Below are 16696 nucleotides of genomic sequence, written 5' to 3'. Positions count from 1 at the left end.
TCAGAGTAGAAAGAAGTTGAGACATGAAAAACCATACCAAAAATCAGTAAGTTCAGGAGTTGGTTATTTGAAAGAATAAGGTAGATAGACCAGTAGCTAGACTAATAAAGAAGGTCCATATAAACATAATCAGAAATGACAAAGGGGGACATAGCCACCAACCCCACAGGGAGGAAAAATCCCTCAGAAACGTCTATGAGCACCTCTGTGCAAACAAACTAGAAAACCTAGAAGGAATGAGTAAATTCCTGAAAACATACAACCTCCCAAGATTGAACCAGGAAGAAATTGAATCCTTGAACAGACCAATAACATGTTCCAAAATTGAATCACTAATAATAATTTTTAAAAACCCTACCAAATCAGAAAAAGCCTAGAACTGGATGAAATCACAGCTAAATTATACCAGATGTATAAAGAAGACCTGGTATCATTAATACTGAAACTATTTCCAAAAACTGAGGAGGAAGGACACCTCCTTAACTCATTATATGAGTCCAGCATCATCCTTATACCAAAATCTGACAGAGACACGACAAAAAAGAAAGCTTCAGGCCAATAACCTTGAGGAACATAGATGCAAAAATCCTCAACAACTCAATTTGCTGTACTAGCAAGCCCAAGCCCAGTAGCATATCAAAAACAAATCCACTGCAATCAAGTAAGCTTTATCCCTGGGATGCAAGGTTGATTCCACATATGCAAATCAGTAAATGTGATTCATCACATAAACAACTAAAAACAAAAACCACATGATTATCTCAATAGATGCAGAAAAGGCTTTCAATAAAATTCAACATTCCTTCATGTTAAAAACCCTCAACAAACTAGGCATTAGAGGAACATACTTCAAAATAAGAAGAACCATCTATGATAAGTCCACAGCCAACATCATACTGAATGGACCAATGCTAGAAGCATTCCCCTTGAGAACTACAACAAGACAAGGATGTCCACTCTTACCAATCCTATTCAACATAGGAGTCCTAGCCAGAGAAATCAGGTAAGATAAAGAAAGAAAAGACATCTAAATATGAAATGAGAAAGTCACACTATCGCTGCAGAAAATATGATTCTATACCTAGAAAACCCCATAGTCTTTACCTAAAAGCTCCTTGATCTGATAAACCCTAAGAAAGTTTCAGGACACAAAATTAATGTACAAAATCAGTGGCATTTCTGTACACCAGCAACAATCAATCTGAGGGTCAAAATCAAGAACGCAATCTCATTAACAGTAGCCACACACACACACACAAATACCTAGGAATATAGATATCAAGGGAAGTGAAAGATTCTACAATAAGAATTACAAAACACTGCTCAAAAAAATGAGATGACACAAACAAATGGAAAAACATTCCATTCTCATGGATAGGAAGAATCAGTATTGTTAAAATGGCCAGAGTGCCCAATGCAGTTTATGGATTCAATGCTACTCCAGTCAAACTACCAGTGACATACTTCACAGAATTAGAAAAAAAAAAAACAAAAAACAATTTTAAAATTCATATGGAACTTAAAAAAGAGCCCAAATAGCCATAGCAATCTTAAGCAAAATGAACAAAGCTGGAGACATTACACTACCCAACTTCAACTATACTACAAGGCTTCAGTAACCAAAACAGCATGGTACTGGTACAAAAACAGACACGTACACCGATGGAACAGAAAAGAGAGCCAAGAAATATTGCTGCACACCTATGATCTGATATTTGAAAAAAAGTCAACAGAAATGAGCAATGGGGAAAGGACAATAAATGGTGCTTCAATAAATGGTGCTTCTAGCCATATGCAGAAGTTTGAAACTGGACCCTTTCCTTATGGCATATACAAAAATCAACTCAAGATGAAGAAAAGACTTAAATATAAAACCTAAACCTATAAAAGCCCTGGAAGATAGCCTGGGAAATACTATTCTGGACTTAAGACCTGGCAAAGATTTCATAACAAAGATGCCAAAAACAATTGCAACAAAAACAAAAATTGGCAAATGAAATCTAAAGAGCTTTAGCATAGCCAAAAACAAAGAAACAAAAAGATGAACAGAGTAAACAGATAACCTACAGAATGAGAGAAAATATTTTCAAACTATGCATCCTACAGAGGTCTAATATCCAGAATTTATAAGGAATTTTATAAGGAAAAAACAATCCCATTAAAAAGTTGGCAAGGTCATGAACAGACACTTTTCAAAAAAAGACTTACACGTGGCCAACATACATATGAAAAAAGGCTCCACATCACTAATAATTAGAGAAATGCAAATCAAAATCACAATGAGATACCATCTCATACCAATCAGAGTGCCTATTATTAACAAGTCAAAAATTAACAGATTTTGGCGTAGTTGCAGAGAAAATGGAACACTTATATACTGCTAATGGGAATGTAAATTAGTTCAGTCGTTGTGCAGAGCAGTTTGGTGATTTATCAAGGAACCTGAAACAGAATTACCATGCGACCCAGCAATCCTGTTATTGGATATATACCTAAAGTTTGAATATAAATTGTTCTGCCATAAGACATATGGACGCGTATGTTCATCACAGCCACTATTCACAATAGCAAAGACATGAAATCAACCTAAATGCCCATCAGTGGTAGTCTGGATAAAGAAAATATGGTACATATACACCATGGAATATACACAGCCATAAAAATATATGAGATTATGTCCTTTGCAGCAACGTTAATGGAGCTGGAGGCCATTATCCCAAGCTAAATTATGCAGGAACAGAAAACCAAATAACGTATGTTCTCACTTGTAAGTGGGAGCTAAACATTGAGTACACATAGAAGGGAACAACAGACACCCAGGCCTACTTGATGGTGGAGGGTGGGATGAGGGAGAGGATGGAGAAACTACCTGTTGGGTACTATGCTTATTACCAGGTAATAAAATAATCTGTACACCAACACCTAAAAGTTTTTTTAAAAAATGTAAAATAGAAAAGCATATAGCAAAACAAACAAAAAAGACTCCTGCTGAAGTTCTGCTCTTCTTTCAAAGACTCAATTCAAATGTCTCTTTATAAAGCCTTTCTGACATTCTCACCCCTCCTTCTCACTGACCTGGGAGAAGTTATGTTCTCACCCTTAACTTGTTCATATTTCTACTATAAAATCTACAAATTTAAACCAGCAGTCAGTGTGCACTTGTCTCCTTGGCTACAAGCTTTATGAGATGCCTGAGATAGAGATCCATTATTGTTCATTTTGAATCCTTGGCGTTGGGTACAGTGGCTGACACATTGGAGGTGTGCAACAAATATTTGTGGGATAAGTTTACTGAATTACACAGACATATGCACAAGTGTTTCAGAACTGGGTTGTTACATAAATCACAGGCACACACAATTTGAATAAAAGAAGAAAACAAAGTGGGGGAAGAAAGGCACGGTGAAAGTCACAACAAAAGAGAGGACCAGTAAGATTATATCAACACATGGCAAACACACTGGAGAAGAGGAAGAAAATACAGCAAGTGAAATTGATTCTTTGGTGGCAGAACAATTGAAAGGTAAGAGGGCAAAGAAGGAGAAGAAATTAAGGCATACAGACAAATTAGACTTGGGGAGAAAGCTCAGAAGACAAATATAGCAACAGATCTTGGACTGGAAATGTTGCCAATTGATCATCATGCTTATAATTACTTTTACGTTGAGACAATATTTAGTGAGCTTTTCAGACCAGTTAACTACTCAATTTTTTGAAAATGTGACTCCAGTTCAGTGATAAATGCCTTGACCAATATGCCATGTAAAATAAGAAACATTTGACCATACTCAAGGAACTGGTTTTACTGGCTTAGTTTTGACGAACTGATGGAAATTTGTACCAGCTAAACTCTCAATTATTTACTTGCTGTTTGTGTAGGTAAGGCAGTGAGGTTTGTTGGACTGGGCATGCAGGGACAAGCAGTTAGGTCAATATATGGACTGAAGATTGCATCTATTTGTCTGCCTGTTGTTTAGCTATTTGCATAAAATATGCAGAATGGGTTTATTTGCACACTTAAAACTTTAGAATAAAAGAACTTTGACTTTCAAATTGGGGTTTTCTTGATTTTTAAAATTTTTATATTCCACCTTTTCTTCCATCTTTTTCAGACTAATTTTTCCCTAGTAGCAGAGTTGAGACTTCATATTACAAAACTCTACTTGCTTTTAAGAATCTTATAAAAAGAAAAAAAAAAACACTAAAGAACCTCCACGCAAAAGTTTAAGAAGTTCTGCTATAGTCCATCCACTTGTTTGTGTAATTTAAATATATCCGTTTTTGCCACAGTAATAGCATAGCCTTAGCCTTGCTAGAATCATATACAGAAGATTTCTTTCTATAAATTAATTAGACACTATGGTGTAAAACAGACATTGCTGAGGAGGGATAAAACTGCAACAGAAACAAATTACTTACATTGCATGCAGTAGGTAAATGAGTGAAAAGAGCACTGAACTGTGAATTGGGAGACATGACTTCAAGGCCCAGCTCAGCACTTTAACAGAACTTCAGCTAAGTTTTTTAGGCACTAGGTACTTCAGTTTCCCCATGTGAAAATGAGAATAACGTGTGTTCTGCCTACTTCACGTGAACTATTTGAGGATAAAGGAGGCAGAATTCAATAATGGTCCTGAAGATTTTATGAACATTGACGTGATGTACAAGTATACCATAATGTATAACTTTTATTACTGTTATAACTGTTTAAAAAGGATTTGTGACAGGGGCAATCCTGCCTCTTCTCTGGAGACTAACGCCCAGTTTCATAAATGTTTTACTCTTCATAGGGAAACGGGAATTACTCCTGTTATATACTGCAATATTTAGGATCCTCCAGCAGTCAATTTCTCAGGCTATGACTTCATGTTCCCAGGAGAGGGCAGCAAAACTCCAAAGGCTCTGCCACTTCAGCAATTAGAGTGTCTGGTTTTTCCTGGAGAGGAAAAGAACTATATTGTAAAAAATAGCCTTTTAAAAATAATGATATTTAGGTGACAAAGCTAAACCTATTACAATAAATATAACAAACATTCACTCCAAATAACATTTTTCCTTTTCTGTGTCCTGTGAAGAAAATAATTGACTGTTTCTTTAATCTCATGTTAATAATTTGACCTATATTTCCGGAAACTCCTAGCCATGTTTGTCCATTTAACCCCAGATTTGTAGATCTTTCTTAGTGCCAGTTTTTAAATAAATGGTTTTGTATGTGTAAAAGAAAAGGTATTCAGGCCTGATTTATAGTTTAGGATGCCTACCTAAGTACAAAAAACGATACTCAACCGTGTCTAAATAAGTTCCTCTCATACAGCATACATTTGACATTCAGAGAAAACGTTATCTACATCTAATCTTTCTAATTATTTTATTAGTCAAATATCCATGTGCTTTTCTATCTTTCATCAGTGAATCATCTTGTAATGACAAGAGCAACCGATATTTAAACTTTTCTTAACCCATTTAGGCCAATTTTTTTTTTAAATGACCTTGAGCAGTAGGGTATAAATAACTCCAACAAGTGTAGAGTTCCAATAATGGAACACTAGGCAAATTAATAGCATATATGGTGCTCTAACAGACATGTTTTCCATTTGATACTCACCGTAGCCCTGTGAAGTTGATAGCTACTATCCCTCATTTTACAGATAAATTTTCTAATTTGTAAGCAGAATAACTGTCAAGAGAGCTCTAAGGGGTGGGTAATTTCTTTTGTAATTGCTAGTAGAGCCAATTCTGAATGAGAGGCTTTTTCTGTCTGCTCTATTACAACCAGAGTTGGAATAGGAAGGCTTTCAGTTACAGTTTATCAATTCCTTCTGCTTTTGCCAGTTAATCTCTAGCTTTTCTCTTTGGTAAAAAAACTACCCTGTTGCCCACTCCACTTCTGCTACCACCACCACCAAGTCAGAGTCCTTTCTATTCCAGCAAAACCTCTTCCTGTTCTTGAGAATTGCATCACATTCTTGGCTTAATGTAACCAACACCCCCACATTGGCACCAGGGACTGTGTAGCCTTCTTTATTGGCTAAAAGTTCTTGTCTGGTGAGCACAGAATAAGTCACTCACTTCCTGAACTTCAGCCCTGCCTGGGCTGGAAAAAATATATATATATATATTCCTCAGACTTTTGTTTCTTTGCAAATCTTCACTCCATCCCTGTCCTGGAATGAGCAAGATTTACCAAATAGGGATAGCGTGAAAGGGAATTTCGATAGATGGAAAAGGAATAGTATGTGTAGCTTGCTGAATGAAATGTCTGCTCTTGCTATTTCTATTTCTTTACTTCTCACACAATTTCTAATCCAGTCTAATCTGACATTGGCTCCCACTGTATTGAAAGACCTTTCACTCAAGACACTAATGCCTCTTCACCTCCCATATTGCTAAATCTGGCGGATACATCAGTTTTTATCTTACTTGGCATCAGAGCAGCATCTGATGCTTTTGATCACGTCCTCTTTGATAGATTCACTCTTCCTTTGGACTATTATTTTTTCCTTATCTTAGTGATGGGTCTTCAGCATCCTTTGCAAGCTCTTCTTTCTCTACTCCTAAAGTACTGGTGTTCCTCAGAACCCTGTTCTACATCAGCCTCTTCACTCTGTAAACATTCTCTGTGAGAAATATTATCTCTTTCCATGGCATTATTGAGATCTATCTGCCAGTTATTTCCAAATCACTATCTCCACTGAACTCCAGATTTACATATTTGACTGCTTTCTAGAACTTCTTCAACTGGAAATTTCTGGAAGCATATTAACCAACTCCCTCCCTCAACCTATTCCTCTTATAATGCTCCTCATCCAAACATATGCCACACCATCTACCCAGTCTTTCTAGGCAGAACTGCAGGATTCATCCTTAATGACTCTTTTGCTCATCTTCCACATTCGGTCAATAACAGGTTCAGTACAATCTACATATTTGAATCCACCCACTTCTCCCTGTCCCCACTGGCCTCAGTGATCACCATCTACGTGGCGTTTTGTACGTCTCTTTGCAAGGTTCCTGCCCCTAGGTTTTCTCCCGTTGGATCATTTTTCACTGGCCACTAGATGATGATTGACATAAATGCAGTTCTGTAAATTCACCACCCTTGTTTAAAATCCTTTAGTAGCTACTCACTATACTCAGGATGGAGTCCAAACTTCTTATCATGGTTCATAAGCCTCTCATGATCAGTAACCTGCCATCAGTCTGAATTCCACTCACAACACCTCCGGGGTTTCAACACACCCTGCTTCCTCTTGCCTCTAGGCGTGCACAGATGCTGTTTCCTCTGCTCAGAGCATTCTACAGTAGGGCCTATAACACGTCTAGACTAAATTCTAGCCTCAAATTATCATTTGTCTTATTCCTGAATCAGAACTGAACTTGAATACTTAATGTTTTAAATTAATTATTCAATTAAAACCAGGATTTATTTTATCCTATATATTTCTTTGAAAAATGCAGACAAGGATATTTTCCAATGAAAATGTATTTGAACTAATTAACTTAGGGTTCCGTTTTTTAAAATCACAGCTGGATGTAAACTAGAACATATTTTTTTCACGGTACTGGAATGTTTTCTTGGTTGTTAATCATCATGACATTCTAGCTTTGGAATTTTTCATTTTCAGCTGACTTCTAGCAGTCTCCTGTCTTACCTCTCAACCCCTTATCCTCTGGTTGCCCTGTACTTGCCCCTAAATGGATCCAGTTTGCATGCAGTGGTGGCTGTTGCGAGGCTGCGGTTAAGTAGAGCTGCTCAGACTGCAACAGGAAAGCACTGAATCGAAAGCAAATGGGAGGAAGCACAAACCGATACCCACCACAAAGCTCCTGAGTGCCCAGCAAGAGCCAAGCCGCACCCTCTGATGAGGAGTCTTGAGGAGGAGTAAGAAGCCACAGACTTTAATAAATCATCAGAGGACAGCCTGTCCTCTACTTCTCTGATCCAGCCTTCCCGGGTCACCATGAGTGTCACCAGGTACTGACCTGAGAAGCTGGGTCATGAGAGAAAAGTGACCAGAAATGTAGAAGCTGGAGGAAGGTGCCAGAAATGAATTCCTCTGGACCATTTTATCTCAAACTCTCTACCCAGTTCAGTGTGGTGAGCACGAAATTCTGGGGGATGAGAATGTTTCTGAGGAGCTCCCTGCTTGGGGTGATACCTGGGTGAAGACTCCTGAAAATGTTCCCTAAAAATGTCTTTGCTACCTGCCTGAAAGGCTGCTTCTAGAAGTGGCCAAAACAACTTTTTTAAATTTTATAACTAAAAATAAAGGCCCTGTGAGATACAGTTAAGAAAACTTTAAATTTACATTAAGGTGTGATGACTATTTTTAGATTCTTTCCTGACTTCAGTGGAGGGAGGAGAAAGGAAGCAGACGGGAGCCGCAAAGACATATGTTACCTACTTGATGATTCCGCCCGTGGCCTCCCCTGTTTACATTTACCCCTTTTGCTATCAAAGGAGACACTAAGAAATGATAGGAAAGGGAATGAAAAGTGTGGGAATATATACAGAAACTTGGTGTCGATTTCAAACACCAGTAAGGTGGGGAACGCCTTGGAACTCTAGAACTTCACCTCTTCAGTTTCACTACCTCAGAATTTGAGAAGGTGAGATTTGGGCCCTGCTTTTGCAGCTGGAAGGTCAGAACATGAACAATAGAGGTCACCATCTCAGTCTGGAGGAAAGGTTGCTTGGCGTGGCTGGAAGTGGGCACTTGTGTGATCATAGAGTGCCAACCTCACGCTTCAGATAACAGAACAGGAAATACTGTTAGTGCTACTGGGAGGGCAGAGGACTGACTGTGTATCCAAGACCATTAAGTTATTTACTCACCTGTTTGCGTTGTACTTTCTATCCTACGAGGGACCAGAACTGGCCGCGGGGAGCACAGGGTAACAGATGAAGCGGGCCATCAGGCCAGTCTCTGTTTCTTGCAACCTTCTTGCCCCTCCTATCACATTCAGCTTCTTCAATCTGCTCCATCAGAAAGTCTTCCAAGAGCAACATCATTACCGAAGTTTAAATGGAGGAATCTCAGGCACTGCGATAGGAGGCGGGAGTAACAATTCTGGAGTAGAGGAACCATCTCTCACAAGGCCTCTTTACAAGTGGGAACAATTTGTGCTTTATTTTCGCAACCGCAACAACAGTGAATTGGAAAGGATCTAATAAACAGAACAGAGTTTGTAGTCAGACGGCTTTGTTTTGAAACTGTTCTTCCTTTCTCCCTTCCTTCCTCCCTCCCTTCCTTCTTTCCTTCCTTCCCTTCCGAAAGGAAAGGACAGGGAGGATAGCCATAGAATGGAAAGCTCCTTAGACCTCAGAGGAATGCTGCCAGCTTCCCAAGTGGCTTCCCAAGAACTCTGAGTGCCTGCTCAGAGTTCGCTTACTTTCTTCAGTAGTCAAGGACATGCCTCAAGTTATGTTTAATACCGATGTGTGATCCAAACTGCAGTAGGTGGGTGACTGCATTCCCCAGGTGCAGTCTTTCAGAATGTGACCTGATGTCGTGTATCACTTTCCTTAGACAAGGAAAAATTAGCAACATGAGTGCAAAGAGAGGGAGGCAGCTTGTGTAAGCTACTCTGAAAAGCTTAGCTGAGAAAGAAGAGAGAAAGGTTGGCTAGAGAGGTTCAGGAATGCTTATATACTTGAGGGAAAAGCATAGTGAGAGATCTCAGCAAGTGACTTCATTCCTAAGCTTTTATACCCCCGTCTGAGATGAGGAGGAGGAGGAGGAGAGGAATTTCTATAAAGATTAAAATTAAATTAAAATGGTATGTGCAGTGGTGGCTTATATGATGTAAAGCATTTTACACATGTTAATTATTATAACTATTACCATCTAGTGACTGTACAGATGAGTAAGCCCTGGTCACAGCTATTCTGTCCTTTCTACTCTATATGACAGGGCTGTGAGGAGGAGACAGGCTTTTGGGTAGGCAGGGCTAAGACACATAAGAAGGAGGCTAATACTGGTGTGAATTGTATCTTGACATGTTTTGAGCTTTTGGGGATGGTATGTGTATATGTGTGACTTACTAGATGCCATGAGTTACCATTATATTATTTAACTTACCCTATATTCTTATTTTTAAAATCTTATTTCCAACATGGACACATGTCAGATACAACATGTCTCTAAAAAGATCTAATGTTTGGGGAAAAATTTAGAAATATTCACAGAATGTGCATCTGATAAAGGTCTATTCAGAATGTATAAGGAACTTAAACAATTCAACAACCAAAGAATAACCCCATTAAAAAGTGGGCAGGCTGGGCACAGTGGCTCACGCCTGTAATCCCAATACTTTGAGAGGCTGAGGCAGGCAGATCACTTGAGGTCAAGAATTCAAACCAGCCTGGCCAACATGGTGAAACCTCCCCTACTAAAAATACAGAATTTAGCCAGGCATGGTGACACACGCTTATCATCCCAGCTACTTGGGAGGTTGAGGCAGGAGAATCACTGAACTCAGGAGTTAGAGGCTACAGTGAGCCCGGATAGCACCACTGCATTCCAGCCTGGGTGACGGAATGAGACTCTGTCTCAAAAATAAATACATTAATTAATTAAATAAAAATTTAAAAGTGGACAAAGGACATGAACAGATACTTTTCAAAAGAAGTCATACAGCAGACAACAAACATGGGAAAATGCTCAATAACATTAATCATTAGAGAAATGCAAATCAAAACCATGATGAGATACCATCTCACACCAATCAGAATGGCTATTATTAAAAAGGCCGGGCTCATTGCCTCATGCCTGTAATCCCAGCACTTTGGGAGGCCAAGGAGTGTGGATCACCTAAGGAGAGCAGCCTGGCCAACGTGGTAGAACCCCGTCTCTACTAAAACTACAAAAATTACCCAGGTGTGGTGGCACATGCCTGTAATCCCAGCTACTCAGGAGGCTGAGGCAGGAGAATTGCTTGAACCCAGGTGATGGAGGTTGCATTGAGCCAAGATCGCACCACTGCACTCCAGCCTGGGTAACAAAGCAAGACTGTCTCTCAAAAAAAATAAATAAATAAAAATAAAAAGTCAAAAAGCCACAGATGCTGGTGAGGCTGCCAAGAAAACTGTTGGTGTGAATGTAAATTAGTTCAGCCACTGTGGAAAGTAGTTTGGTGATTTCCTCCTTAAAACAAAATTACCATTCAACCTAGCAATCCTCATTACTTAGTATATATCCAAAGGCAAAAAAGTCATTCTATAAAGAAACTTGCACTCACATGTTCATCATAGCACTATTCTCAATAGCAAAGACAAGGAATCAATCTAGGTATCCATCAACAGTGGATTGGATTTTTTTAAATGTGGTATATACACAGTATAGAATAATACATAGCCACAAAAAAGAAAGAAATCACATCCTTTGCAGCAACATGGATGTTGCTAGAGGTCATTATCCTGGGTGAATTAAGGCAGAAACAGAAAACCAAATGTGTTAGCATGTTCTCACAAGTGGGAGTTGAGCATTGGGTACTCATGGACATAAAGATAAGAACAATAGGCACTGGGGACTACTGGAGGCAGGAAGGAGGAAGGGGGACAAGGGTTGAAATACTACCTGTTGGTCACTATGCTCACTACCTAAGTGAGGATCATTCACACCCCAAACCTCAGTGTTACGCAGTATACTCATGTAACAAACCTGCACATATACCCCCAAGCCTAAAATAAAAGTTAAAATCAATTAAAAAAATAAATAAATAGGCCAGGCACGGTGGCTCAAGCCTATAATCCCAGCACTTTGAGAGGCCAAGGTGAGTGGATCACCTTGAGATTAGGAGTTCGAGAGCAGCCTGACCAACATGGTAAAACTCATCTCTACTAAAAAAAAAAAAAAAAAAAATACAAAATTAGCCAGGCATGGTGGTGTGCTCCTATAATCCCAGCTACTTGGGAGGCTGAGACAGGAGGATTGCTTGAACCTGGGAAGTGGAGGTTACAGTGAGCTGAGCTCGCACCATTGCTCTCCAACCTGGGCAACAAGAGCAAAATTCCATCTCAAAAAAATAAATAAATAAAAAATAAAAAAACAAGTAAATAAACAAATTTAAAAGTTACCATGTTGAAAAACACTAAAACATCTTGAGATTCAAGAATCTGTACAAATAAGAGTATATACATGAACTCCAGCTTACATAAAGGACCGGTTTCTGAGAAAGTTACCTAATGTTAATTCACAAGTTTGTTTGTAGGCAGTGGTGGTTAACTTTTGCGTTTCTTTCTGGCTATTTGCAGGATAATATCATAATTTTGTCTTGATATAAATTTGGCAACAGCAATCATCATTCTTCTTCCAACTGACTACCGTGCTTGCATACTTCTAACCAATAATCCCTGTGAGTTGTACAAGGCCCTATATATTCAACAAATCAGTGAAGTTTTTCTCCTCTTAATATTTGCTTTGTAGCTTTGCTTTGAACCACCTCCGCCCTAGTTCTGTACAGTTGGAGTAAAGTTTTCTGCAAATTCCACTTCCCGATTTCCTTTCCATTTTGCCCTTGGTTTTCCAACATGAGATGATTGTGCCTTCGTTTCTGGGTGCATCCCTTCACCTATTCCTTATTTCCTTTCTCCATCCCTTACCCCTTCCTCCTCTTTCCCAGGCCTTCTCTACCTCTAGATTTTATTACTGGCAACTCCTTAGGCCGATCTCATAGCATGCTCCTTCATGCATGACATGAACACATCTTTGAGGGCACTGAACCAAACAATCAGGTGTCTTTTTTCTAGAGTAAACAAGAAGCCACTTTTTAAAAACAGCTTTATTGAGTTGTAATTTGTATCCTATAAAATTTGCATTTAAAGTGTACAATTCAATGGTTTTTAGTATATTTACTTAGCTGTGCACCCATCACCATAATTAATTTTAGAATATTTTCATCACCTCCAAAAGAAACCTTGTATTCATTAGCAGTCCCTCATCAATTCCATCCCCCCATACCCCACCCCTCCATTTCCCCCTAGTCCTAGGCAAACACTAATCTGCTTTCTGTTTCTGTGGATTTGCCTATTCTGGGCATTTTATATAAATGGGATCATATAATATGTGGTCTTTCGTGACTGGTTTCCTTCACTTAGCATAATGTTTTTGAGGTTCATCTACATTGTAGCATCTATCTGTACTTCATTCCTATTTATTGCCAAATAACATTTCACTATAGGGATATATCACATTTTGTTTATCTGTTCATCAGTTGATGACGTGAGTTGTTTCCACTTTTTGGCTATTATGAACAAAGTTTCTGTGAACATTTGTGCACAAGTTTTTGTATGGAAATACGTTTTCATTGCTTTTGGGTAGATTCCCAAGATAAAAGAATTGCTGGGACATATGGTAACTCTGTTTTTAGCATTTAGAGGGACTGTCAAACTTTTCCAAAGTTGCTGCACCATTTTCCGAGCCACTAGCAGTGTATGAGCTTTCCAATTTCCCCACGTCCTTACCAACAATTATTTTTTTCTGCCTGTGTTATTATAGCCATTCTCATGGGTGAGAAGTGATATCTCATTGTGATTTTGATTTATGTTATCATGTGCTTATTTGTATATTTTCTCTTGAAAAATTTCGTATAATCCTTTGTCCATTTCTAAATTAGATCATTTGCCATTTTTTATTGATTTGTGTTTTTATATTCTAGACCCTTATCAGATTATATAATTTGCAAATATGTTCTCCTATTCTGTGGGGGTGTTCTTTCACTTGGTGTCCTTTGAAGCACAAAGTTTTTTATTTTGATTAAGTTTAACTTATCAAGTGTTTTTTTCTCTTTTATTATTTGTGTTCTTGATGTTGCATCTAGGAAATTACTGCCTAACTCAAGTTCACAAAGACTTACTGCTTAGCACAAGTGTAAGGAGTTAGTTTTCTCCTAAAGTTTTATACTTTTAGCTTCTACATTTAGGCCTATGATTAACTTGGAGTTAATTATTGTGTACGATCTTAGGGGTCAAAATTAATTCTTTTGCAGGTGGAGATTCGGTTTTCCCAGCATCACTTGTTGAAAAGACCTTTTTTTCTCCATTGAATTGTCTTGGCTCTTTTGTTGAAAATCAATTGATTGTAACTGTTAGAGTTTATTTGTGATTCTCAATTCTGTTCCATTGATCTGTATGTTTGTCCTTATGCCAGTAACACACTGTCTTGATTACTGTAGTTTTGTGCTAAATTTTGAAATTGGGAAGTGTGAATCCACCAACTTTGTTCTTCGTTGTTTTGTGTTTTATGAGTCTCGTGCATTCCCATATACATTTTAGGAGTAGCAGAAGTTGACAAGTTGATTCTAAGATTGTTAAAAGACCCTCATTTCTAAGAAACAATTAAAACATTTTCGTTCCCACCTAGGCTGAAATTGGATAAGGAGGACTGAGCAGGTACACTTTTGAGTTGTGGAGATGGGGGAATGGGTCATTTGAAAGGGGGACCAACCTGATGGAGGAGGGGAATAGAGGCACCAAAAAGTTTGGTAAACTTCCCACCCTGGTGAGAGGAATGTTTGTTCAGAGGAGGCAGTTTGTTCTAACACCAGGGGATATTATGAAAGATAAATGAAATTGTAAATTCCATTGGTCTCCCCGGAAGACAAAAAGGTCTCTAAGTAAGCAGTGTTGTTAGCTTGCTGATTCTTACAGAAGAAGATTTTTATCCAACTAAGGGAAGCAGCTGGGCCTTTCTCAGGGCTGTAAGGAAAAAAAAAAATGAAGAAATTCTTTTCTGTCTTTTCTTACCTCTGTCTGTGCCAGCCCTAACTTTTGTCCATCTTTGTTACCCTTCCCTTTCATAAGCTCCCCAGAAAGACGGAGAGGAGGGAAAGAAAAAGAACCATCATAGGAGAGAGGGTTAGACATGCTGGGAGGCAGGAATTCTGCAGCATTTCAAATGAAAGATCCCTAAGGTATTACGGGTGGAATTTACTAAGTAATATGACAACTTGTAGCAAGAGTCATAAGGATGATCACATCTTCAACTCAGTAATCCAACTCCTGGGAATTTATGTAAGGAAATAAGACATGCAAAAAGTGTGAGTTGGACTGTTAGTGAAAATATTATCTACAATAGTGGAAGCAGGAACAACATAAATCACCAAAATAGAAGCATGTTTTATGACATCATGGCATGTAAAGATGGCAGATTGTCATACTAGCTTCACTGTCAAAATATACTCTGAATTACATCGCTTTTCACTGCATTCTGTATTACTCCAGATTAAGGCACCATTATCCCCGACCTGAATTATTGCAATGGCCTCCTGACTGGCATTTCTGCTTTCACCCTTGTTCCCTACCTCCTAGTCTACTCTCAACACAGCACTCTTAGCAATCCTTTAAAACCTTAAATGTAAAATTCATACGGAATCAAAAAAGAGCCTAAATAGCCAAAACAATCCTAAGCCAAAAGAACAAATCTGGAGGCATCACATTCCTCGACTTCAAATTATACTACAAGTCTATAGTAACCAAAACAGCATGGTACTGATATAAAAGTAGATACACAGACCAGTGGAACAGACTAGAGACCCTGGAAATAAAGCCAGATACTTAGAACCAACTGATCTTCAACAAAGCATACAAAAACATAAATCAGGGAAAGGACACCCTATTTAATAAATGGTTCTGTGAAAACTGGATAGCCACTGGATAGAAGAATGAAACTGGATCCATCTCTCTCACCACATATAAAAATCAACTTAAGATGAAATAAAGACTTAAATCTAATACCTGAAACCATAAAAATTCTAGAATAAACCACAGGAAAAATTCTTCTTCACATTGACCTGAGTAAAATAAATAAATAAATAATATATATATATATATATATATATACACACACACACACACACATACACACACACACACACACACACACACACACACACACACATATATATGTATATGACTAAGACCCCAAGAACAAATGCAACAAAAATTAAAATAAATAAAAGGAACCTGATTAAACTAAAAGGCTTTTGTTCAGCAAAACATATAATCATCAGAGTAAATAGAAAACCCACAGAATGGGAGAAGATATTTGCAAACTACACATCCAACAAAGGACTAATGTCCAGGATCCACAAGGAGTTAAAAAAAAAAAAACCAGCAAGAAACAAACCAAATAATTCCATTAAAAAGTGGGCAAATTACATGAATAGATGCTTCTCAAAAGAAGATATACAAATGGCCAACAAACACACAAAAAAGCTCAACATCACTGATCATCAGCAAAATGCAAATCAAAACCACAATGACATATCACTTTACATGAACTAGAATGGCCATTATTAAAAATCCAAAAAGCAATAGACGTTGTCATGGATGTGGTGAAAAGGGAACACTGATACACTACTAGTGGGAATGTAAATTAATACAACATCTATGGAAAACAGCATGAAGATTTCTCAAAGAACTAAAAGTCGCAATCCCACTGTTGAGTATCTACCCAAAGGAAAATAAGTCATTATATCAAAAAGACACCTGCACACATATGTTTAGGGCAGCGCAACTGACAATTGGCAAAGGTATAGAGCAACCCTAAGAGCCCTTCAACCAATGAATGAAGAAAATGTATATACACGCCATGGAATACTACTCAGCCATAAAAGAAGAATGAAATAATGTTTTTGCACAACTTGGATGGAGCTGGAGGTCACTATTTTTTTTTTTTTTTTTTTTTTTTTTTTT

The sequence above is a fragment of the Sapajus apella genome, unplaced genomic scaffold (genome assembly GCF_009761245.1).
Source record: "Sapajus apella isolate SASKATOON/1434 unplaced genomic scaffold, GSC_monkey_1.0 scaffold69, whole genome shotgun sequence".
NCBI classification, from domain to species: domain Eukaryota; kingdom Metazoa; phylum Chordata; class Mammalia; order Primates; family Cebidae; genus Sapajus; species Sapajus apella.
Note: the sequence above shows the minus strand (reverse complement) of the source record.